General features: G+C 46.2%; 1 long non-coding RNA gene across 1 annotated transcript; it reads left to right on the top strand.

Moving 5' to 3' along the window:
• Positions 1 to 269: 269 nt before the first annotated feature.
• LOC140199884 (uncharacterized) lies at positions 270 to 23,914 on the top strand. Its single transcript, XR_011886517.1, has 3 exons — positions 270 to 457; positions 13,339 to 13,435; positions 23,458 to 23,914. It is a non-coding gene; the product is annotated as an uncharacterized lncRNA (long non-coding RNA).
• The last annotated feature ends 2,433 nt before the right edge of the window (positions 23,915 to 26,347 follow it).

Below are 26,347 nucleotides of genomic sequence, written 5' to 3'. Positions count from 1 at the left end.
ACATTCTGACTCCGAGGCAAGAGTTCCACAACAGGAATGGTGTAAACGCATTCCTCGCCATGCACCAGTCAGTGTTCCAGTCAAAGTGCCAGAGTCAACAGTCAGGACAGCTTCACTGCACCTGGTAGTGGTTCCAGTCCTGTCTGGGTTTTTTTTTGTGTATGTTTCGCAAGTGCAAGTGTGGTCGGGGATGAAAAAAAACAATGGTCTATCAGTTATAGACAATGAGTCAGGGGATTGGTTCTCAAAGCTGCACAGAGCAAGGCAGTTCCTCAGTCAGACAGCAGTCTGCTGCAAATGGCTTGCAGACTGGCGCATAATAAACAAAGGAGGGGCCAGTCGACAGATGAGCTGCGGATGGATGCGAGGCACCTGAAGTTTGATCAAGCACAGAGCACCTCTGTAAAGGGAAAGGGAGAGAAACAAGAGAAATGGCTTTCTCAGTAGCTGCTTTGAGGTTAGTATGTGTACTCCAAACTGGAAATAGGCAGTTTGCCTGAATATATCCCAGAGGGCCCTTTCCCCTTTTCTAGACTGCTTAACCTCCTCATGAACAGTTTTTTTCTTTATTTGGCCAAACTGAGAATGCTAGGGAAGAAAAAGGATTGCCGTTCCTTACAGTCAGCACCTTAAGGGAATTGAGAGGAATTTTTCATTCTGAGAGGGTCTGAGTATATTTTCGTCCAGTTGCTGGACCAGGATGGTGGATGGTGGGAGCTTGCCTGGTAGGGTTGGGGAAGTGCAAGGTGCTGTGGGGACACCTTCCCAAATTCATCACACTAACATCCCACAGCCACGTCATCATGCCGGATCAAGAATTATATTATCAGGGTGTTTTGTTCATGTAAACAAAGGCAAATACTGTTTCCAAAGCAGGGTAATTTGAGGTAATAATTGGACTAAGTGGTTAACAGTGTTATTTCTAAGAAGAATACAGAACGAGTTAAGAGCCCGTGGATGAGAAAGCGTTAGCAAGAAGACAGACAAGTAATGAAGACAAATGGTATATTGGCCTTTATTTCAAGAGGAACAGTGTTTAACAATTGAGTAATGTCAGTGAGACTGCACCTGCAGCTTTATTTAAGAAAAGCTATGCTAGCATCGGAGGCAATTCAGAAAAATGTTCATGAGAATAATTCCTGGAATGAATGGCTAAAAACAAGACAAGATACTTTCACTGTGGCTGGGATGCTGGACCCATCCTGAATGGCTTAAGACGGAGTTAGACCTGTCTTCTATTGTGTTTAAAGGGATGTGAGATGATCTTATTGATGGCTGGGGGAGGTGTGCGTGACCAGAGTAGATGTTGAGGTTATTCAAACAGTGAAACAAAAGTTACAAGATAAGGGGGCAGTCACTGAAACCTGAGCAGAACATAGAACGTGGAACATTACAGTCCAGTACATCCAGTCATCCACGTGCCCACCACTCCTGCCAGGGCGTTTCACGCACACAGCACTCTGTGTAAAGAACTACCTCTGACATCCCCCTGTATTTTCCTCCAATCACCCAGAAATTATGCCCTCTTAATTAAGCTACTTCTGCCCTGGGAAAACATCTCTGCCTATCCCCTCTATCTGTATCTCTGACCATATTATATACCTCTATCAGGTTAGATCTCATCCTCCTTTGCTCCAAAGAGAAAATCCCTAGCTTGCACTAACTATGTTCATAAGGCGTGCCCTCCATTCCAGGCAGAATCCTGAGAAATCTCCTCTCTAAAGTTTCCACATCCTTTCTATAATGAGGTAACCAGATGCAAAGCATTTTCTTCTCCCGGAGGCTGGTCATTCTCTCCCGGAGGGGGTCATTCTCTCCCGGAGAGTGGCCATTCTCTCCCGGAGGGGGTCATTCTCTCCCAGAGAGGGTCATTCTCTCCCGGAGGCTGGTCATTCTCTCCCGGAGAGTGGTCATTCTCTCCCGGAGGCTGGTCATTCTCTCCCGGAGGGGGTCATTCTCTCCCAGAGAGGGTCATTCCCTCCCAGAGAGGGTCATTCTCCCTCGGAGGCTGGTCATTCTCTCCCGGAGGCTGGTCATTCTCTCCCAGAGGGGGTCATTCTCTCTCGGAGGCTGGTCATTCTCTCCCAGATGCTGGTCATTCTCTCCCACAAGGTGGTTATTCTCTCCCAGAGGCTGGTCATTCTCTCCCAGAGGGGGTCATTCTCTCCCAGAGAGGGTCATTCTCTCCCGGAGTGTGGTCATTCTCTCCCGGAGGCCGGTCATTCTCTCCCGGAGGCTGGTCATTCTCTCCCAGAGAGGGTCATTCTCTCCCGGAGGCCGGTCATTCTCTCCCGGAGGCTGGTCATTCTCTCCCTGAGGGGGTCATTCTCTGCCGGAGGGGGTCATTCTCTCCCTGAGGGGGTCATTCTCTCCCGGAGGCTGGTCATTCTCTCCCGGAGAGTGGTCATTCTCTCCTTGAGGGTGGTCATTCTCTCGCACAAGGTGGTCATTCTCTCCCGGAGGGTTGTGGAGGCTAGGTTATTGGGAATATATGAAGAGAAAGTAGGAGCACTCCTGCTTTCTGTGATCTGGGAAGTGAGGGTTGTGGAGAACTGGCTCAAACAAGGAGCTGAGTAAGGCCTGGTGCAGCCAAGCTATGAACATATATAAGAGTGGAAAGGTTGAAGATCCTGGTCCATTTCTCCTGTGTTCTTGTCCCAAAGCCAGGAGAAATGTCATGGAAGTGGAAATCTTCCACTTTTTAACCAAGTCTTGGATGATAGCAATTGCAAGTTGCAGATTTAGCTTAACTTTCCACCCTCCTCTACATCCAGAGGTACTGAAGTCATTCATCCTTTTTTTTGGATTGCATATTCAGTCATTACTTCACCCAGAACTGTTTAAGCTGTGGTGCCCAAAAGGCCTTTGAAAACATTTTTCAATTTGTAGGTGGGCTTTGTTTGGCCATTGACTTGTTTTCTTTGCTTTTGCCTGCATTTTGAAGAATATTTTATCGCACATTTAATATCTGCAGCTGTTTATTTTGTTGACATTGTTTAAAAAGCAGGAGGCAGCAAAGGAGGGTCAAAGCAGAGACTTACTCACTGCCTGGCAAACCATCCACCAGTCAAAGAGCAAAATTGTGCAGGGACCATAAAACTGAAATAAACACTCTAGATAACAGGAACACAGAACAAATGTGTGAGCAACACAAGGGATTTGCCCCAACTGACTATTAAAACAAGAGATTGTATTTAAATGGCACCTTTTTAGATCTAAAGTATTCTATGGTAAACTATGGACTTTTGAAATGTTGTCATCTTGAACCTCCATAAACACAGGCAACAAATTCAGGTGTATCACCACTTCGATCTTCAGTCACTAACTCTGACTTAATCAACGGTGAATCCTAGTTGATGGTTGGGACTTGGTGACTGCAATGCTATTGAAAGTTGTGACAAACAGAAACACAGCAAGATCTGACGAGAAGTGATGTGTTAACAGCCAGCACTCTGTTTTAACAAAGGAGAATTATTGGCCTGGATCTTGGTGAAATTTCTTCTGCTCTCTTTCAAAATAATACTCAGTGATCTCTGATCAGGTGGACAAAGCAATGGTCAAATACTTCATTCGAAAGACATGGAAATGGATTAGATGCAGAGAAAACTGTGAATTAAACAGGTTTACACAGCCCAATACTGTGTGTATAAGAGGTAAAATTCATTAAATTTGTGGTCAGAACATTCCTTGAGACAACGAGAGGGGCACAAAACCATACTGTCATCCACAGAATCTCAGCACTGAGTGGTGCCATAACAACTTCTCACTCAATGTCAGCAAAACCAAGGAGCTGATTATTGACTTCAGGAGGAAACCGCAGGTCCATAAGCTAGTCCTCAACAGGGGATCAGAGGTAAATAGGAACACCAACTTTAAATTCCTCAATGTTGTCATTTCAGAGCACCTGAACTGGGCCCAGCACAAAACTGCAATTACGAAGAAAGCATGGCAGCTCCTTTCTTTCTTAGAAGTTTGCAAAGATTCAGCATGACATCTAAAAACTTGGCAGACTTCTATGGATTGTGGTGGAGAGTATATTGACTGGTTGCATCACGATCTGATCCTGGTATGTAAGCACCAATTCCCTTGAACGAAAATCCTCAAAAAGTAGTGGATACAGCCCTGGCCTACGGTAAAGCCCTCCCCACCATTGAGCACATCTACACAGAGCACTTTCATAGGAAAGTAGCGTCCATCATCAGGGAACCCTGCTGCCCAGACCATGCGGGCTTCTTGGTGCAGCCATCAAGAAGAAGGTACAGGACTCATACCACCAGATCCAGGAACAGTTATTGCTCCTCAACCATTAGGCTCTTGAATCAGAGGAGATAACTTCACTCGGCCCGTCACTAAACAGTTCCCACGACCTATGGTCTTAGTTTCAAGGACTCTTCAACTCATGTTCTTGATATTAATTGCTTATTTGTTTTCCTATAATCTTTTTATCTTTTGTATTTGCACAGCCTTTTGCACATTGGCTGTTTATCCTTCCTGTTGGGTGTGATCTTTCAATGATTCTATTATATTTCTTTGATTTACTGTGTATGCCCTCAAAAAATGAACCTCAGGGTTGTAGATGGCGACATGAATGTATTTTGATATAAAATTTACTTTGAACTTTGAACTTTAAACATCACAGGCCATGAGGTAACTGAAGGCCAGGAGCAACAGGCTGAGGCTGGCTGATTAGACAAGTAAATAAAGATTGTGGAAGAGAGCTGGGTTTAAATAGGCTGCCGGTGATGAGTTGGAAATGGGTGGCAGGTGACTCCGTTTAGCTGGGTGGAGACTGGGAGGAACCTGCATGTGCAGGCCCGACAAGATCACCTCCCCTACAGCCAACCCTCGATAGCCCAGGCCAATCAGATGGGTCTGGAGGGACTCCTCGAAGACCGATGGATCCAGGATGTAAGTGGCCGGCACCCAAGACCTCTCCTCCCACCCGCACCCTTCCCAGTGGACCAAGTACTGCACAGCCCGTCCAGGACAATGAGAATCCATCTACCAGCAAACCGTGTACACTGGACCACCTTCCACCACCCTTACATGGTAGGTGTAATCCTGAGGGATGGCAGCAGCTAGAGATGGTAAGTAAGTGGGTTGATGTGATGGGTAATCTTGAAGGGACCAATGAAGCGGGACAAGAGCTTGCGGGAGTCAGTGCACAGCGACAGATCTCAGGTGGACAGCCAGACACGGTCCCCAAGTTGACATAGTCTGGCTGGATGCTGATGGCAGTTGGCCTGGTGGCAGTAGGCACAGTTAGCAGCAGGGATGACCCTCTTCTTTCGACATTGGTGAACTAGGGCCCTGGCAGACGGGATCTCCCATGCTGGCTCCTACATGGGGAACAACAGGGGTTGGTAGCCATGAAGCACTTTAAAGGGTGGCATATCTGTGGCAGAGGAGGTGAGTAGATTGTGGGACAGCTTGGCCCAGAGCAGATACCTCTTCTGTGTGGAAGGGTTAGAAGCCTGAGAGCATTGTAGAAACTTCTCCACTTGCTGGTCGGCTCTTTCTGACATATCCATTAATCTGCAGATGATGGCCTGAGGACAAACTCACTGAGGTACAGAGGAGGTAGCAGAAGGCTTGCCAGAAGTGGGAAACGAATTGCGGGCCTTGTCCGACACAATGTCCTGAGGGAAGCTGAGGTGGAGAACCAGCGGCTGATGGAAGTTTGGGAGGGTAATGGAGTGAACTGCCTTGGAGAACCGGTCCACCACTGTCATGATCAGTGTGGCTCCATCGGAAGGTGGCAAATCCATAATGTGGGACCATGAGTGTCGAGCGACCGGTAGGAGCTGCAGGAGCCCAGAGGGCTGTTAAGAGATTAGACTGGACAAATTGAGGGCAGGCAGTGATGAAGTGATGTGCTGAGGGTCTAACTGTCGTGACAGGGCATCTGCCTCAGTGTTCTTGGAACTGGGTGGGCAGGAGATGGTGAAGTTGAGTTGCTTGAAGAAGAAGGCCCAGTGAGCCTGACGTAGGTTGAGTTAGTGGGTCTGTTGTATGGATATGAGGTTCTGGTGGTGAGTACAGATCAGGAAGGGCCTGGCGTCTCCATCAGCCAATATCTCCATTCCTCCAAGGCCCATTTATTGGTGAGTGGCTCCTTGTCTCCTGCTCCACAATGCCGCAGTGTAGAGTGGAACTTCCATGAGAAGAAGGCACAAGGCTGTGTCTTCCCATCCGGTCCTGGCTAGAAGAGAATGGCACCAGCACCCACATCAGATGCATCCACCACTGCCATAAAAGGTCCAGAGGAGTTTAAGTGGCAGAGAAAGGAGCGGTGGTGAAGCATCTCTTGAGTTCCTAAAAAGCAGCAGCACACCAGGTTATCCATGAGGTAGGTGACTTGATTAAGGCGGTCAGATGAGAGGCAATTTGGCTGCAGGTTCTGGTGAAAGAGCAGTAGAAGTTGGAGAAGACCAAGAAGCACTATAGCTGTTTGAGGGAGTGAAGTCGGGGCCACTCAACCACAGTGCGCACTTTGTCTGGGTCTATGGTTACGGCTTGGGGTGGAAAGGACGTAACCCAGGAAGGAAATGACCAGGGTCTTGAACTGGCATTTCACTAACTTGCAAGACAGTTTGTTTTCGAGGAGATGCTGAAGGACGAAACAGACCTGGCAGAACTCTGCAGATGCTGGAAATCCGAGCAACACATACAAAATGCTGGAGGAGCTCAGCAGGCCAGGCAGCATCCATGGAATAATGTACACACTCATTGTCGACTGTTTGCTCTTTTCCATAGATGCTGCCTCGCCTGCTGAGCTCCTCCAGCATTTTGTGTGTGAGACCTGGCAGACGTGGACTTGGGGATCCCTGGAGAAGATGAGGATGTTGTCGAGGTAGACAAGCACATATCTGTGTCTCATGTCTCAGAGGATTTTGTTAATGAAGGCTTGGAAAATTGCTGAATGGCATCACCAAGTATTCGTAGGGGCCAGTGGGTGTTATGGACGCCGTCTTCCACTCATCTCCCTGGTGAATGTGGCTTAGGTTGTACACACTCGTTGATCCAGTGTGGTGGAGACCTGGGCCCTGTGAAGAGTTTCCAATGCACTATCCATCAAGGGGAGAGGGTGGTGGTTGTTAATGATGATTTTGCTGAGAGCACGGTAGTCGATGCAGGGAGAAAGACCGCCATCTTTGTTTTTGACAAACAGGAATCCTGCACCGGCTGGCGACTGGGATGGTCAAATGAATCCGTGCTTTGGCGATGTAGCCATTCCTGCATTGGACCTCAGGGGGGGGAGGGGAGGGGGAGAACAGATGACCCTGGGGAGGGCTGGTGCCCGGGAGGAGGTCGATCATACGGTCGCGTGCTCTGCCAGACATCAGAGTGTTGGCTTCCCTTTTACTGAAGGCGATGGCAAGATTGTACTCCTGTGGGAACTTGGTGAAATCAAGTGTTTCCTATGTCTCCATGGATTTACGGGCTTAATTCAACTGAGGATGCAGGCAGGCAGTCCAGCAGGTTGGTCCCCAACTCAACAGTGAACCGGATGACCATGCAAAGTGAGGGCCATGAGTGGAGAGCCGGGGGTAACCCAAGATGAGAGGAGTGTTGGGTGAGTGGATCAGGAGGAATTGGATGGACTCGCGGCGCTCTCTGATGTTCATGTACAGAGGCCGTGAGTGCGCTCTGACCATCCCAGACGCCAAGGGACGCCCGTCAATGGCCGTGCTGCAGAAGGGGTGAGGTAGGCTCAGTAGGAAGTCCAAGCTGCACACACAGCCTCCAGTCCAGTAAGTTGCCTGCTGCACCGGAGCCCACCAAAGCCTCCTGTGTACATACAGCCTTCGGGTGTGGAGGAGAACGGGGGAAGGAGTCGGGCTACGGTGCTGGAATGAGAGGCCCAGGGGGAGCTTACTAGAACGGCCCCTCACCTCTACCTGGTGGTGCCATTTTCCCAGGTGCAGCGGGCATTTGATGCATGGGTGATCGGTAGCTCTGCAGCAGGCAGCTGTTCCTCTACTGATGCTCACACTCCTAGGGAGGTAAGGAAACTCACCCTAACTGCCTGGGTTCTGGAGGTGTTGGCGAGAATGGCCCTGCAGCCTGAAGTGGTTCTGGAAATGTAACAGGGGCTCTGGCTGACAATCTGGAGGGTTGTTCCATAAGAACATGAGAAACAGGAGCAGGAGTCGGCCATCTGACCCATCGAGCCTGCTCCGCCATTCAATTAGATCATGGTTGATCTGGCCATGGACTCATCTCCACCTACTTGCCTTTTCCCCATAACCCTTTATTCCCCTACTATGCAAAAATCTATCCAGCCTTGCCTTAAATATATTTACTGAGGTAGCATCCGCTGCTTTATTGGCCTGAGAAGTCCATTGATTCACCACTCTCTGGGATAGCAGTTCCTCCTCATCTCCATCCAAAATCTATTCCCCAGAATCTTGAGGCTACGTCCCCTAGTTCTAGTATCACCTACCAGTGGAAACAACTTTCCTGCCTCTATCTTATCTATCCTTTTCACAATTTAATATGTTTCTATAAGATATTCTCTCATTCTTCTGAACTGCAGCAAGTACAGTCCCAGGTGATTCAATCTCTCCTCATAGTCTAACCCCAACATCTCTGGAACCAACCCGGTGAACCTCCTCTGCATCCACTCCAAAGCCAGTATATCCTTCCTCAAGTAAGGAGACCAGAACTGCACACAGTACTCCAGGTGCAGCCTCACCAGTACCCTGTACAATTGCAGCATAACCTCCCTGCTCTTAAATTCAATCCCTCTAGCAATGAAGGCCTTCTCGATACTTGTCAATGCGGAGGGCCAAGGTGATGAAGCTTTCGAGGTCAATGGGCATCTCCCAGGTAGCCAGTTCACCTTTCAAGTGCTCTGAAAGGCCACAATGATAATGGGCCAGGTTCAGATTTATTTACCACATGTACTGTACATCAAAACTTACAGTGAGGTGTGTCGCTTGCGTTAACAACCGACTCAGTCAAAGATGTGCTGGGAGTAGACTGAAACCTGGCATAAACGTAGCATGTTCAGCACAACAACACAAGCAGCAGCAACAACGATAGAACCTAACAAGACAGTAACGGAAAACGAGCTCTTTCTCACTCGCCCACCCCCTCACACACACAGGTCCCCAACCCAAAGAACAGGCTGCCTCCAGACTCCAGTCTTTGGCTCTGGACTCTCAACCTTACAGACATCAGGCCTCCAGCCTCCAGCCTCTGGCCTGGGCGCGCCCTCTACATCCAGACCTGCTGAGTGATGGACTTAGACCTTCGGCTTTGCCATCTGCACTTCACCGACCTCTGGATATCAATCCGAAGACCCGTCAATCATGGGTTTCACCTTTGTGCCTTGACCCTAGGAGGTCAAACCTGCAATTGGGGAAATGAGAGAAGTAAGAGCTGTTTATGTTGTTTGGCAAAATAATAAATTCAAGTGACATTAACCTACCACACCAGCCACCACACTGTGGGAGAAGTACTTCAGATCTAATTCATTACTGCACAAACATAATTTGAATTTCTAGCAAGCATCTGAGATCTAATGGCATATCAAGTGAGCACGATACAATCTTTCCATTACTTAAAGGGGTCCCTCCCTGTCTCCTTGAAATCTGTGCTACAGTAACTAGACTGAGGTACTTAAATCTATCTGAGAAGATTTATTTTTAAATCTACAAATTACTGTTCACTTTTCTCAATCATTTGCAAAGTAATTTTATCATCTAAAACGTGGAGAAACAAAACTGCAGATGTGGTCTGATCATCAGCGTCTGCTGAGTAATCCTTTGATTTGTACGGAATGTTTCCATAGGCATGACTCAATACCGTGTTAATTTTAGCCGTATTTTATCAGCCTTGCCAAGATTTTCAGCACAGACAGTCAGTGGCTTCTTAAGTGCTCTGTAGTACAGAACAAGTACAGTAAAAAGTCTATGACAAGACAGACAGTCCTCTTTTGTGGAATGCTGCATTGGAAACTTACTTTTGGAAGCCTTGTCCTGGGCCCAGCACGTAGAGCAGTTACAAAAAGACCATGGCAGCATCACTACTTACTCAGGATTCAGCATGGCATCTAAAAACTTTGACAAACTTGTGCAGATGTGTGGTGGAGAGTATATTGTCTGGCTGCATCACAGCCTGGTATGTAAACACCAATGCCCTTGAATGGAAAATCCTACAAAAAGTAGTGGATACAGCCCAATCTTTCACAGGGAAAGCCCTCCCCACCTTTAGGCACATCCACAAGAAACGTTGTCGCAGGAAAGCAGCATGCATTTTTAGGGAGCCCCACCACCCAGGCCATGCTCTCCTCTCGACGCTGCCATCAGGAAGAAGTTACAAGAGCCTCAGGACTCACGCCACCAGGTTCAGGAACAGTTATCACCCCTCAACCATCAGGCTCTTGAATCAGAGGGGATAACTTCGCTTGCTCCATCACTGAAATGTTCCCACAACCAATGGACTCACTTTCAGGGACTCTTCATCACACATTCTCGATATTTGTTGCTTATTTATTTATTATTTTTCTTTCTTTCTTTTTGTATTTGCACAGTTTTTTGCCTTCTGCATACTGGCTGAATGCCCAAGTTGGTGCGGTCTTTCATTGATTCTGTTATGGTTATTACTCTATGGATTTTTTGAGTATGCCTGCAGGAAAATAAATCTCAGGTTGTATATGGTGACATGCATGTACTTTGATAATGAATTTACTTTGAGCTTTGAGCATCTCCTGAAGCTGGAAGTCAATTGTGTATTTGTAAACTGCATTGACTCTTACAGCAAGAACGGAGAATTCATTCACAGGTCCGTTATTGGAGCTGTTGACAACTCCGGTGACCTGAGTTGCATCTTGTCCTCCAATTCTGCCTGTGTGGAGTATGCATTCTCTCCCTGTGACCGTGCCAGTGCCCGTTTCTCTCTGGTGCTTCAGTATCCACCGGCAAACCAAAGGGGGTCTGGTCCACAGGTCAATTGGCCATGGTAACTTGTGCTTAGTCCCGCTGGATTGAGAGTTGGTGAGCGAGCGAGAGAGAGGTGATCATTCAGAAATAAATGAGTGGATAGGATTGGACTGGCAGTCAACACAAACTCATAAAGCCAAGTGGTCTATGCCGTAAGAAAAACTGAGTATTTGATTATTGTTGGAGAAGACTCCAAGCACCATATAGTCTATTTAATTCTTACGTTTTTTACAAGAATTTGCAAAGAAGTATATGGATCTCACTCGCAAGCTTTCATCCCAAACCCCAACCCCCCTGTCCCATTTCCTTTAAGGGTTTAGGAGCTATTGGATAATTATCTTAAGCATCCTAGGGCACAAGCTTTTCATTATCTTTTACTGCATATGTTTAGTCCAGTTCCAGCAACACTGGGGAAAGGAAAATGGACAACAAAAACAGCGTCATAAACACTGGAATAGCCAAGTGGCATCCTTTGTAATGCTCAGTCCTTCAGTCAAGTTTTCTGGTACCACTCAACTTCACTCAAGATGATACCACTTAGTCTAAATGTCAGTGTGCTTCCCTCCAAAGCACAGGGGTCTTTCTGCACGTTTTGCAGACATGCTTCGGCACTTCTGGTAAAGAACAGTGGTGAACAGTGGAGAGTGGAGTGGAGACCAGTCAGTCTGTTTTAGTGAGGATGTTCTGAATGACTTGCTTCAGTTGAAATACTTGGCAAGTGGTCGAGAGCTGAGGAGTAGTTGGGGAAATATTTTACAGATATGGTCTTAAGGTGAGCTTCAACCATGATCGCATCGCATAAGATAACAGTGCACTGGTATGGGGGTACTATACTGGCATAGTCAGGGGCTTGTCTAGAGTGGGATGCATAAGCCGTGTTTCAAACTGATAATCTACAACCAATGGAGCAACACCAGATCAGAGCTGTAGCCTCAACTATTGAGCCTGTATTAATAACTTCCAATTAACATCTTCTGTTCTAACTGGAAATGAATTTTAACTCTTATGAGTGTTATATACACAATTAATTTCACATAAAGAGAGAGATCGGAGGAGGAGCGGGTAGTGTTGAGGAAACAGAGAGCCTGCAGAGAGACTTAGATAGTTTAAGGGAATGGGCAAAGAAGTGACAAATGAAATACAATGTTGAAAAGTGTATGGTCATGCACTTTGGTGGAAGAAATAAACGGGCAGACTATTATTTAGATGGGGAGAGAATTCAAAATGCAGGGACACAAAGGGACTTGGGAGTCCTCGTGCAGGATCCCTAGAGGTTAACCCCAGGTTGATTCAGTGGTGAAGAAGGCAAATGCAATGTTGGCATTCATTTCTAGAGGTACAGTATGGAATATAAGAGCACGGATGTGATGTTGAGGCTCTATAAGGCACTCATGAGACCACACTTGGAGAGTTGTGTGCAGTTTTGGGCTCCTTCTTCTAGAAAGGATGTACTGAAATTGAAGAGAATTCACAAGAATGATTCCAGGATTGAAAGGGTTACTGTTTGAGGAACGTATGGCAGCTCTTGGGCTGTATTTCCTGGAGTTCAGGAGAATGAGGGGGCATCTCATAGAAACGTTCCAAATGTTAAAAGGCCTGAACAGATTAGATATGGCAAAATTATTTCCCATGGTAGGGGATTCTAGGACAAGAGGGCATAACTTCAGAATTGAAGGACGTCCTTTTAGAACAGAGATGCAGAGAAATTACTTTTTTCAGACAATGGTAAATCTGTGGAATTTGTTGTCACGAGCAGCTGTGGAGGCCGTCATTGGGTGTATTTAAGGCAGAGATAGATAGGTTCTTGATTAGCTAGGGCATCAAACAGTATGGGTGAAAGCAGGGGAGTGGGGATGACTGGAAGAATTGGATCAGCCCATGATTGATTAGTGGAGTAGACTCAATGGGCTGAATGGCCTACTCTGCTCCTATACCTTATGGTCTTATGGAAATGTTCTTGAATTGTAGAATATATAGAGAGCTTTCAAGAGCACATAGGGTGAATATCTGCTGGGACACTGAGGATATGGAACAGTGCAGGTAAAGTGAATAGTGGAACAGGTTCACAGCGAAGAATAAGTTCAAAGTAAATTTATTATCAAAGTACATAAATGTTACCACATACAACCCTGAGATTCATTTTCTTGTATTTACATATAAAAGAAATACAATAGAATTTCATGAAAAATTATACACAAAGAGTGATAAATAACCAATATGCAAAAGAACCTGTGCAAATAAAACAATATTAAGAACACAAGTTGTTAAGGGTCCTTGAAAGTGAGTCTGTAGGTTCAAAGTTCAACGTTCAAAGTACATTTACTTTCAAGGATGTATACAAAGGTCAAAGATTCATTTATTATTAATCTTGCGATTCGTCTTCTTACAGGCAGCTGCAAAACAAAGAAACTCCAAAAGAAGCCATTAGAAAAAGACCGTTAAACACCCAATGTGCGAAGAAAAAAGAAAACCAATTGTGCAAACAAGTAAGCAAATAGAATTCAGCAAGTAGTTTCATGAGAGACACGGAGCCAGGCCTCACTGCAGCCGGAGAAGACCAGAGCCTCAGCTGAGCGCAGAGCTGAGTAAATGTCACAGAGCAGCGAGCTGAACTGGCCTGTCCCTCAATCCTGGTACCGACACCCTGACTTTCATAATCTGGCCCAGTGCTTAAATCACCCAAACATCAGTCACTATCATTCCTTGGCCTTGATTTGCTCTGGGACCTGGATGCTGCCACCATATCCGGCCCATACCCGACTTTCCAATTATGCATGGCTCTTAAATCGATCAAACATTGGCTTTTCTCTTGCTCTCGGGAATGCCTCGACTCTGCTTCAACCCTGTCTCCACTTGCCTCAACCATGCCTCGCCTTCACACCCATCCCCATCTCCGCTCACCTCGCCTCTCCTTTGTCAGCGGCGATCGTTATTAATAAGGTCCTTAGTAGTTTTTGTTGTTTTGTTTGCCACTGATAAGCAGTCGCTGGGCATCCCCGGCGCCATTTAAACTGGAAGGTTGTAAAGTCAGTTCAGAATGGTAGCGAATGAAGTTGACCGCACCAGTTCGGGAGCCTGATGGTCGAACGGTGATAACTGCTCCTGAATCTGGTGGTGTGGGACCTAAGGCTCCTTCTCCTCCTTCATGAGGGTAGCAGAGAGAGGAGAGCATGGCCTGGATGGGGGAGAATTTTTAATGATGGACGCTGTTTTCTTGTGGCAGCGCTTCATGTAAACATACTTGAAGGTGGGAGGGCTTTGCGTGTATCCACCACTTTGGTGACATGCCGAGTCTATGCAAACTTCTAAGAAAGTAGAAACACTGTAATGTCTTCTTCATGATGACATTATATGTTGGTCCCAGGACAGGTCCTCTGATACATCAATCCCAAGGAATTTAAAGTTATTGACCCTTTCCACCTTTGATCCCCTGATGAGGACTGGCTCATGGAGACCTCTGACTTCTTCCTCCTGTAGTAAATACTCAGCTCTTTGGCTTTGTAGATGCTGAGTGAGAGGTTGTTATGGTACCACTCAACTAGTGTCATGGTCCGAATCGGGTTCCCTTTAAATTTACCTTGTTTGTGTTACAATCCGGACCGTTGACTCCATGTTTCCCTTTGGTTCCCTGTTTTCCCGTGTCCCTCGGGCTTGGTGATTAGAGGCAATTTACTCTCAGCTGAACCAGCAGTTTATAGTCTCCAGCTTTCAGCCACTCGGCACGAGAGCGTTTACGAAGTCGCCGAAGGTAGTGCCAGCCAATGTCATCTGGCTGGAGCCAACTAAGTTTCTTGCCGGAGCAAGCCTAGTCTCCTCCCGAAGCAAATGCCAGCAAGCCGCCTTCCCTTGCCAGAGCGGGTCAGTCAAAGTTAACCCGCTGTGGTGAGTCAAGAACTCGCCACTGCTTGAAGCGTACTTGTGCCCAGTTATAGTACTGTCCATCGTTGTGTGGTCTCTGTATCCATGTCATGCGTCTAAAAGGGATCCTGGCCCTGTACCCTGGAAGGGTCCTGATCCTGTGTCAAGAAGAGTCCTGACTCTGTCCTGTGTCTAAGGAGGATTCCCGGCTCGGTGTTTTATGTCCTATGTCTGAGTCTGTCCAATGAATAAGAGGAGCCCTGACTCTGTCCTGTGTCTGAGGAGGATTCCCGGCTCAGTGTTTTATGTCCTGTGTCCAATGAATAAGAAGAGTCCCTGGCTCTGGAGGTTTCAAGCATCAAGTCCTGGCCCCGGAGGTTTCAAGTATTAAGTCCTGGCTCTGGAAGTTTCAACTATCAAGTCCTGGCTCTGGAGGTTTCAACTATCAAGTCCTGGCTCTGGGGGCTTCAAGTATTAAGTCCTGGCCCTGGAGGTTTCAAGCATCAAGTCCTGGCTCTGGAGGTTTCAAGTATTAAGTCCTGGCCCCGGATGTTTCAAGTATTAAGTCCTGGCCCCGGAGGTTTCAAGTATTAAGTCCTGGCCCTGGAGGCTTCAAGTATCAAGTCCTGGCTCTGGAGGTTTCATGTATCAAGTCCTGGCCCTGGAGGCTTCAAGTATTAAGTCCTGGCCCTGGAGGTTTCAAGTATTAAGTCCTGGCCCTGGAGGCTTCAAGTATTAAGTCCTGACCCTGGAGGTTTCAAGTATCAAGTCCTGGCTCTGGAGGTTTCAAGTATCAAGTCCTGGCTCTGAGGTCCGTGTTCTGAGTCCTGGCTCTGAGGTCTGTGCTCTGAGTCCTGGCTCTGAGGTCCGTATTCCGAGTCCTAGCCCAGACCTTTAGTCCCAGCCTAGTCCAGGGCCTGAGTCCTTGTCCATTACGCTACTCTTTACTTATACTTTGTACTTTATTGTCGCCAAACAATTGATACTAGAGCATAAAATCATCACAGCAATATTTGATTCTGCGCTTCGCACTCCCTGGAGTACAAATCAATAGTAAATATTAAAAATTTAAATTATAAATCATAAATAGAAAATAGAAAAAGGAAAGTAAGGTAGTGCGAAAAAACTGAGAGGCAGGTCTGGATATTTGGAGGGTACAGCCCAGATCCAGGTCAGGATCCGTTCAGCAATCTTATCACAGTTGGAAAGAAGCTGTTCCTGTCATGGTCCGGTCTGTGAAGTCTGCATTCCGGTTCACGGTCCGGTCCGTGAAGTCTGCATTCCGGTTCACGGTCCGGTCCATGGACACAGGGCTCCAGGTCTTCCAGCTGTCCCTTGTTTGAGTTAATCATAGGCACCAGATGCCCATCTTTGGGCTTGCAATATAAGTAGCCTTGGGATTGAGTGTGGGTGGCTGGTTTGTCTTGTCAGTCCCCCTTGGAGCAACCTGCTGATGGAAGGCTAGTGAAACCATTTGTGATCTCTAGGCCTGGTTGGAGGACCACTGCTTCATGGAGCCTTGTTGCCACTTCTTGGAGTTGTCTTTGCGGTATGGATTTGGCTGTTTCCTGGGCCAGCTGAGTCGTTGCCAGCCACTCCGAGCTAGGTAGGGATCCGGCTGTTTCTGTAGCCAGCTGAGGTTGCTGGCTGAACTGTGACTCGGAGCTTCCCTGGAGCAGAGATGGAACTGTCTGTTGTTCTTTGGTGTTTGTCTCTTCTTGTCCTTGCCTCTGTGGGGTAAGCCAGGCTGTGCTGCCGTTGCCCTGCAGGGGAACCTGTCTTGTCTTGTCCTCGCCTCTGTGGGGTAAGCCAGGCCGTTTTACCGTTGCCCTGCGGGGGGACCTGTCTTGTCTTGTCCTTGCCTCTGTTGGGTATGTCCGGCCGTTCTGCTGTTACCTGACGGAGAGAGCTGTCCCACCTCGGTGTGGAGATGAAGTTGAGTCCTGGCTTGTCGTAGCTCTATGTCTATGTTCTGCCTGTCTCATGTTTGTGTTGTGTTAAAGATGAGTCCTGGCTTGTCAAAGGATAAGTCCCGGCTCTATGTTGATGTTCAGTTCCCAGTCTGTCCCTCAGCTCCAGTCTCCGAGTTATCAGCCTCTGCATTTCAAGACAAAGATCCTGCAGCCAAGCTCCAAGAACCCAAGCCTCAAGGATCCCAAGCCAAGCTCCAAGAACCCAAGCCTCGAGGATCTCAAGCCAAGCTCAAGACCCAAGACCCCAGCCTGCAGCCAAGCTCAAGACCCAAGGCCCAAAGCCTCAAGGATCCCAAGCCAAACTCAAGACCCAAGACCCCAAGCCAAGCTCAAAATCCAAGACCCCAAGCCTCGAGGATCCCAGCCAAGCTCAAGACCCAAGACCCCAAGCCTCAAGGATCCCAAGCCAATCTCAAGACCCAAGACCCCAAGCCTCGAGGATCCCAAGCCAAGATCAAGACCCAAGACCTCAAGCCATGTCTTGTCTTTGTCTGGTTCTGGGGTCCGGGCCCGAGGCAAGACCCAGGTTCTGGGTCCTTGTCCAGTCTCGGGCTCGGAGTTCAAGCCTTGTCTCCTAGTCCATGGTTCCTAGTCCTGGTCCTGCTTTCCCTAGCCCAACTCTGCGTTCTTGTCCCTGCTCCTTGCCTGAATCCTGTCATGTCCCTACTCTAGTCAAGTCCTGTTCCTTGTACTTCAGTGTTTGTCTCTCGCATTTGGGTCTGTTCCCAGCACCCCCTTGTGACAGTTCCCAAATCTGGCCGTACGAGTCTTCAAGCTCCTGAGCCTTCTCCCAGAGGGAAGAGGGACGAAAAGTGTGTTGGCTGGGTGGGTCGTGTCCTTAATTATCCTGGCAGAACTGCTCCGACAGCGTGCAGTGTAAAGTGAGTGCAAGGGTGGAAGATTGGTTTGTGTGATGTGCTGGGCTGTGTTCACGATCTTCTGCAGTTTCTTCTGGTCTTGGCCAGCACAACTTCCATACCAGGTTGTGATGCACCCTAGAAGAATGCTTTCTATGGTGCATCTATAAAAATTAGTGAGGGGTTTAGGGGACAGGCCAAATTTCTTTAGCTTTCTCAGGAAGTAAAGGTGCTGGTGGGCCTTCTTGGTAGTGGACTCTGCTTGGGTGCTTCTGCTTTGCTGTCCTTGTAACGAGCAATAAACTCAATTTAGTGAACCTCACAAGACGTGTTTGTGTCTTGCATCTGGGTCTGCTCCCAGTGCCCCCGTGTGACAACTAGATTTTCCATCTCCCCCCATATGCCAATTTGTCACCACCTTTGATTTGGCCAACAAAAGTGGTGACGTCAGCAAAGTTAAATATGGCATTGGAGCTGTATTTAGCCACACAGTCATAAGCGTAAAGCGCGTAGCCTTGTGGAGCACTTGTGCTGTTGATGAGTGTGGAGATGATTTTGCCCTATAGTGTTAACTGAGGTCTGCCAGTGAGGAAATTGAGGATCCAGTTGCACAGGGAAATACTGACGGCTAGGTCTTAGAGATTAGTGATAAGCTTTGAGGGGTTGATAATGTTGAACACTGAGTATCTTCATTGTCCAGCTGTTCTGGAGCTGAGGGAAAAGCTAATGAATCCTGTTGTGCAGTACTGAAATTATATGCTTCATTATGGATTTTGCGTAAATGACAAAGACTTTCTGTACAGGGGAGGCATTTAGGAAAACCATGGAATACAAGTTTTGAGTTGGATCTCTTGGATTCAGTGCTGTCTGTGTAGGATTGGCACATACTCCCAGAAATGCATAAGTTTCTGCTAGGTGCTCTGATTCTCTCCATGGCTCAAAGATGTGAAGGGTTGACTGACCAGCCACTGTGAACACTGATAAATAAAGGTAAGGCAGTGACAAAATCTGGCTGGAGTTGATGGAAATGGAGGAGGGTGTAAGAATAAACAGGATGATGATAAATAAATATGTAATGGGATGTGGTCTGAATGGCCTAAATCTGTGTCTTGTGAATCTGTGACTGCAAAGAACTTCTTACTAATGCAGGCCTAGGGCTCCCACCATTTTTCCAACCTATCCCTCCTGCCATTTCCACACAAGCCGCTCCCACCCAAAACAAAAGCACACACCAAGAGTCCTGATTGAGTCCAGATGAAGAGTCTCACCTGAAATGTTGACTGCCCATCTCCCTCCATAGATGCTGACTGACCCCCTGAGTTCCCCCAGCATTTTGTGTGTTGCTTCACACGCCAAGACGCTGGAGGAACTCCGCAGGTCGGGCAGCATCCGTGGAAACGAACAGTCAACGTCTCGGGCCGAGATCCTCGACTGTTCATTTCCACGGATGCTGCCCGACCTGCTGAGGTCCTCCAGTGTGTTGTGCGTGTTACTTTGACCCCAGCATCTGCAGAGTATTTTGTGTCTACGATTCACACGCCAAGGACGTGTTGAGGGTCAAGGTGTCAATTGGAACTGACAGTTAGTTATTGGGCCGGATCACTAAGGATATCAAGGGTCAAGGGTCAACTTTATTCGCCATATACGTTTATATGTTGTAGGAGTTTACAGTGGTGTGTTGGTTCGACATGCAACAATTATAAAGAATAAAGTATTATGTAAAAATATACATTTTATGGTTAAAGAAATAAAATGTGCATAAATGCATAAGTAACCACTTGTATTTGCAATGTAAACAGCATTGTATGTGACCATGTAGAGTTAAGATACTGAACTTTAATTGCATTCCAGAACATTTACTGTAAGTGGGTGAATGTGCTCTGCCTGTTATAGCAGCCTGGTACTGGGATTAACGTGATGACAGGAGCAACCGAACAGAGCATAAACTCACTCAATTAGAGTGTAGTCATGGACTTAATGCCATTACATTTTGTAAAGCCGGTGTTTTGGGCTCCAGTTTGTTGTTAAGATGTAGCCTGGCACTCATCACCTACTTGACTCAATGTGGTAATTCACAGCAGATTTCCGTTTGAGTCTAGTCTAGTTTGCTCTGAGCAAGTTGTTTACTAGCTCTTTCAGCTAAGGAGAGAGAGATATCCGTGATTGATCAGAGACTTTGCCAGATTCGCCGTGTTCTAGTTTAAATATCAGAGCTTGGAAACATTTTGAGGTCAGTTTGCCCTGACACTTGGAATATGGGGAGCGGGCTTGTTGCCAGCTGACCCTGGTTTGGATTTCAGTTCAAGTCACTACTTCCTCTGCAGCTTCCTGTTTTGTTTGTCAACCTGATTCTCACCGAGCACGTGATCAGAGTATCCCACGGGATCTCTCAAGCTGCATTTATGCACCACTTAGTGCATGCAGATCATCAAACAGCTCCCTATAGATTGATAAGGAAACTCTGGCAGACAGCATGGATCAGTGGGGTTTACCTGGGGTGTACCAGAGTGGAATACAACTTCAACACTACCGCTGTCTGCAAAGTAACACAACGAGCAACTTAGTCACCACCTCTGAAACCACATTCATGCTCATTTCAAGTCAAGTCACTTTTATTGTCATTCCAACCATAACTGCTGGTGCAGTACACAGTGAAAACAAAACAATGTTCCTCCAGGACCATGGTGCTACATGAAACAACACAAAACTACACTAGACTACCTGAAACAACACAAAACTACATTGGACTTCAGGCCTACACGGGACTACATAAAGTGCACAAAACAGTGCAAGACAGTACAATAATTAATAAACAAGACAATAAGCACAGTAAAGGACAAATTACAATATAAAAATAAATTATGTAAATGTAAACAATGTAAATGAGCAAAAATTGCAAAGGGAGTGGAATGGTCAGGTGAGTGTGTGTGTGTGTGTGTGTGTGTGTATATGGTTGGAACCAATTTCCCCCAGGATTAATAAAGTATGACTATGGCTATGACCATGACTATGTGTAGGTTGGTGTCAGACTAGACTCTGGGAATTGAGGAGTCTAATTACCACAGCTACTATTACCACAGAACCAGTGAGCACATTTCCAGGAAGTGCTGCCGCCCCATCAGCATCCTCCATCAACGACCCCCACCATCAGGCCATGCTCTCTTCTCACTTGGGTCCCACACCACCAGGTTCAGGAACAGTCGTTACCCAACCACCACCAGGCCCCTGAACCAGTGTGGATAACTTCCCTCACCCAGCTCTGAGCAGATTCTACGACCTACAGACTCACTTGAAGGTCTCTATCCACTCATGTTCTCTGCATTATTCATTCGCACAGTTTGTCTTTCTTTGCACATAGGCTGCTTGTTCTAGTATATTATCATTAAGGAGACACCCACGATTAAAATCCCTTGGGTCACAACTAGAGGAGCCACAGGAAAATGTTAGTTGAAAGAGCAGATTTGAGGGTAGGTAGTCTATGCCATCTGACTCATCTCCTGGCTCCGCAAAGTTTTTGCTCCATCTACAAGGCAAAACTGCAGTGGAGAGCAGCAGCAAGAATACTCAGCGGCAAAGCAGACAGCCTGAACATCGCCAGTTAATATTTATTGTTGCTGAATCTACAAAATACAGTCCAGAAGCTCACCTTGGCTGCTTCAACAACACAGCTCAAACCCCTTAAAACGACAAGGGCAACAAAAGCATTTAATGCCATTAGCTGCAGCTTTCTCCTTAAAGTCTATCAGTATCTTTACTGGATAAACGTACCTTATCCTTCGATGACTCTGTGCTAAACCCTGCCAAGGGTTTGTTTCTCATGTTCTAAGGGTGCCATGGCAGCATTGCAGTTAGCGTGACGCTGAAACTTTACGGTAGTGTAGCGGTCAGTGCGACACTGAAACTTTACGGCAGAGTAACGGTCAGCGTGATGCTAAAACTTTACGGTAGTGTAACGGTCAGTGCGACACTGAAACTTTATGGCAGAGTAACGGTCAGCGCGATGCTGAAACTTTACGGCAGAGTAGCGGTCAGCGCAACGCTGAAACTTTACGGTAGTGTAGCAGTTAGTGCGACACTGTTACAGCTTGAGTTTGAGTTCAATTCCGATGTCATCTGTAAGGAGTTTGTACGTTCTTTTGTGTTCTCTGGTTTCCACCCACAGTCCAAAGCTTTACTAGTTAGTAGGTTAACTGGTCGTTGTAAATTGTCCTGTGATTAACTAGGGTTAAATTGGAGGGTTGTTGGTGGAAAAGGAGGGCCTATTCTGCACTTTATCTCTAAATAAATAAATAAACTCCATACATCCTAGCATTATGTCAGACACCATGCAGGATATATTGGGTCAGAAAGGCAGAAGATATTGCTAATGGTGCCTCACTTCCTATGCTTGCTGCTGATGTAGGGAAAAGCTTTGCACTTACCTCTTGCCTCGTTATTGACGTGTGCAATCAATAACAGGAGTAGCAAAGTTTGTACGGCAGCAGGCATCAAGAGAATGGGCCAAATCGAGCACCATGAAATGACAGACATGCATAGCGACAGACAGCTAAGCCAACCTACCGCTTTACCACCTGTCAAAGATGGTAAACACTATGAATGTTTCTGAATGTCCCTCATTTGCAACCATTCAACAAATAATAAACCAATTCAACTATAAGAGGTATTAAGATTTATAAATATTTAAAAAGTAAAGAATTAAAATTATTAAAGCAAATTACATTAATTTTTATACGCCGTATTTATATAAATAGCTCATTTCTTCACTTTTGTTCTCTTAACCATTCCCCATTCATGACAGTTCCTGCACAAAGTTAACTAGCCACAAGTTCAGTGAAGTCACCTCGAGCATGTTTGGAATTCAGGAAGGTTGTACTGTGCCAGAGTCCAATTTAGGATCACAGCTAGATCCCACCAACAGAAGCAAGCCAGAAGATTTGGGACTTCCAATTCATGAGGAGTCCAGAAGCTGCTGAAGCCTACAAGGCTAAAGGCTGGCAAATTGTTGGGGAGTTGCTAGAATTTCCCTTGGGTGTTCCCAACATTTTCTGAATACATTTCTGCTCTTTGTAACCTGTGGACCAAGCGAGCAGTGTGAATGATCAGGAGATAAAGATGGGTTATAGAGAGATTGATCAGAGTGCGTACAGAGTTGCCTTCTTCCCGGTGGCAGCAGCTTCCTCTATCAGACAGAAGCTAGCCAGTTCCAGGTCTCAGAGCAGACCCCTGCGCGGTGAATGCAGGTGAAGTGGAGTGCTGCATTGCTAAGGCTGTCATCCTTCGAAGTGTATCTGAAATGGATGGCCAATCTACTCTCGGAGGGACGTTTTGTAATTCTTTCCAATATCGAAGGCCATTCAACCTATCAAGTCTGTGCCAGCTCTCAGAGTTGTCCCATTCCCCCACTTATTTAACCTGAAAAATATTTCCCCCACAAGCCTGTTTACTCTACTCCATCACCACCCTCTTCCCACCAAATCGACACATGATATATTGGCTACAGCCAGTTAACCTTACAGTCCAGGCCAGTGGGACAAGGGCGAAAACTGAAGCAAACCCGCCCAGGCACAGGGAGAAAGTGCAAACACCACACGGACAGCACCAGGAACTGTGTGCAATATAGTCTGCTGCTTCCCTCTATCCCAGTCTGATCTATATGTAATATAACCTGTTCCTCTCTATCCGTGTCCGATCAGTGTGTAATATTCCTGTTCCTCTCTGTCCCAGTGTCCGATCAGTGTGTAATATGGCGGGAAGAGAGAGAACAGTGCGCCGCGCGTGCACAGCCCTCCGGTGAAAAATAATATCGTATCCGTTAAATAGGGGCCGTGGACAATTCTGATTTGATGGAGACAGATGTGAAAGCACAAAGGAACATCTGGAGAAATTTCTGAAACGCTCGTTCGCTGCTGTCGTTACTGCGTGGTCGGGAATCTTCCAGAGGGAAGGCCTCAAAATCCCTGGCTTTGCCTGCTGTTCACGACCGAGATCGAATCGTTCGGACAGAGATGGCGCTCAGTACGCGGTGTCGGGAGCTGATCGGAGGCTCAAAGTTTTCGGACGACTCAGAGTCGGACTGTGGTCGGCATGGCAGGGAGAGTTTTCTTCCCTCTCCCGTCTGCGTGAGATGTGGGACTTTCGAGAGACTTTGAACTTTTTACTGTGCTCATGGATTTCTTCATCAAGTTATGGTATTGTTGCACTGTTATAACTATAGGTTATAATTATGTGGTTTTGTTAGTTTTATCCGTCTTGGTCTGTCCTGTGTTTTGTGATATCACACCGGAGGAAATATTGTATCATTTCTTAATGCATGCATTACTAAATGACAATAAAAGAGAACTGCGTGTCTTCATTATCTAATCTAATCTAAATATGACCTGTTCCTCACTGTCTCAGTGTCCAATCAGTGTGTAATATGACCTGTTCCTCTCTCTCCCAGTGTCTGATCAGTGTGTAATATAACCTGTTCCTCTCTGTCCCAGTGTCCGATCAGTGTGTAATATAACCTGTTCCTCTCTGTCCCAGTGTCCGATCAGTGTGTAATATAACCTGTTCCTCTCTGTCCCAGCGTCCGATAGTGTGTAATATAACCTGTTCCTCTCTATCCCAGTGTCCGATCAATGTGTAATATAACCTGTTCCTCTATCCCAGTGTTCAATCAGTGGGTATTATAACCTGTTCCTCTCTGTCTGTGTTCAATCATTGTGTAATATAACCTGTTCCTCTCTGTCCCAGTGTCTGATCAGGAAGCAAAATAACTTGCCCTCTCCTCTCTGTGCCTGAGTCAGATCGGTGTGCAATACAGCCTGCTACTGCTATCTCTACCTGTCCCTTCCTGTTTATGTTTCCACGTCTCTGTGTGAACTTCTTGCACTGATTATCTGTCCCTTTCAGTGCACCAATCTTTCTCACTGACCTAAACTTCCTTTCCTGTTCTCTGTCCCTCCTACACTGCTTTCCAGATGATCAATTTTCATGTCTTCACTCAGCAGCAGTGCCAATCATCTTAGAAAGAATAGGACAAAGGATTGTGAGGACTTCTGAGAGGATCATCGCGGTCCCTCTTCCTCCCATTAGAGGTATCTATTAGGATCACTGCGTACACAGGGCCTTCGGCATTGTCAATGATCCCTCCCAACCATCGAACAACCTCTTTGCCCCTACCAGCAGGCAGGAGGCACCGTAGCATTAGGAAAAGAATGGTTAGGGTGGGAACCAGCTTCTTCCTACAGGTCATAAGGCCACGGAACTCCCTGCCACCATGCATGAACCTCATCATATGGCGTCATCACATATGAAGCACAAGTAGGGTTATATTGCTTACTTTTTAACTTGTATCCTATATGCACCCTATCATTTGTTACATTATTGTATGTGCAGTGTGTGTGAGTGATATGAACCGCAGTCTGGAGGAGCGTTGTTTCGTTTGGCTGCATACATGTCTGCAGTTGAATGACAATAACCCTATCTTGAACTTGATTAGTTTGTGTTTGGAACTGCTTGGGTAATGGGCTGGAGTGGTTTACTGGGGATGTAATTATAGGTTGCATTTTTAACATCTGTTTGTGGGAAGTTATCAATCTTTCCCTTGAGTGCTTCAAAATTTCAACATTACTTAAAGATGACTTGCTAAAAACTCCATGTCCCACCCTTCGCTTTGCAGAACATTAGACTCAGCAGCTACAAGGGGTGATTCAGATTTCTTTATCTCTTGTTTAAATTGACCAGTCTCTTTCCAGATCTCACCAAACCTAGACAACCACAACCCATGGTGCTTAATCCATGTAATTCATCACTGTTTTCCTACTTTAGGAAGTTGGTTGTGTGTTTATATTATTCTGGTTCTTTTTCATCTGACTGTTAGATGGTGGGTGGAACATTCATTTGAAACAGATGGTAAGAGGAGCCCGATTTTGTAGAACTGTGCAAAGGCCCCGGGAGTGTATTACATCATTCTTTGAAAAGAATAGGTTGAGATGCTTGCTTAAAATAATTCAGAATCCTTTCAGATGAGAAGCTACATTCTTAGGTGCATGCAAATGACATCATTTCAGAGAAAAGTTGAAAAATCGAAGTAAATATATTATCAAAGTATATCTATATACATATGTCACCATATACCGCCTTGAGATTCACTTCCTTGCAGACATTTACAGGAAAATTGAATTGAATTGACTTTATTATTTACATCCTTCACATACGCGAGGAGTAAAAACCTTCATGTTACTTCTCTGTCTGAATGTGCAATATTATAGGAACTTGTAATAAATATTATGTACAGTAAGATACAACAGAACAGTCAATATAGCATAGAAATACAATTGTGTCAGTGTGAATTAATCAGTCTGATGGCCTGGTGGAAGAAGCTGTCCCGGAAGCCTGTTGGTCCTGGCGTTAATGCTGTGGTACCGTTTCTGGTACCAGTATTGTATTTTAAAGAAATACAATAGAATTTATGAAAAGATATACCTAAGCTAGGACTGATAAACAACCAATGTGCAAAAGAAGACACATTGGGCCAATAAAACATAAATAATAGTGAGAATGTAAGTTGTAGAGTCCCTGAAAAAGTGGAATATGGTGACTTAGGTCGCGGAATCAGTTCAGAGTTGAGGAGAGTGAAGTTACCCACGCTGATTCAGGAGCCTGATGGTTGAAGGGTAATGTCTGTTCCTGCACCTGGTGGTGTGGGATCTAAGGCTTCTGTGCC

This window comes from Mobula birostris, chromosome 6 (genome assembly GCF_030028105.1).
Source record: "Mobula birostris isolate sMobBir1 chromosome 6, sMobBir1.hap1, whole genome shotgun sequence".
NCBI lineage: Eukaryota > Metazoa > Chordata > Chondrichthyes > Myliobatiformes > Myliobatidae > Mobula > Mobula birostris.
Note: the sequence above shows the minus strand (reverse complement) of the source record. Positions and strands in the feature narration are given on the sequence as shown.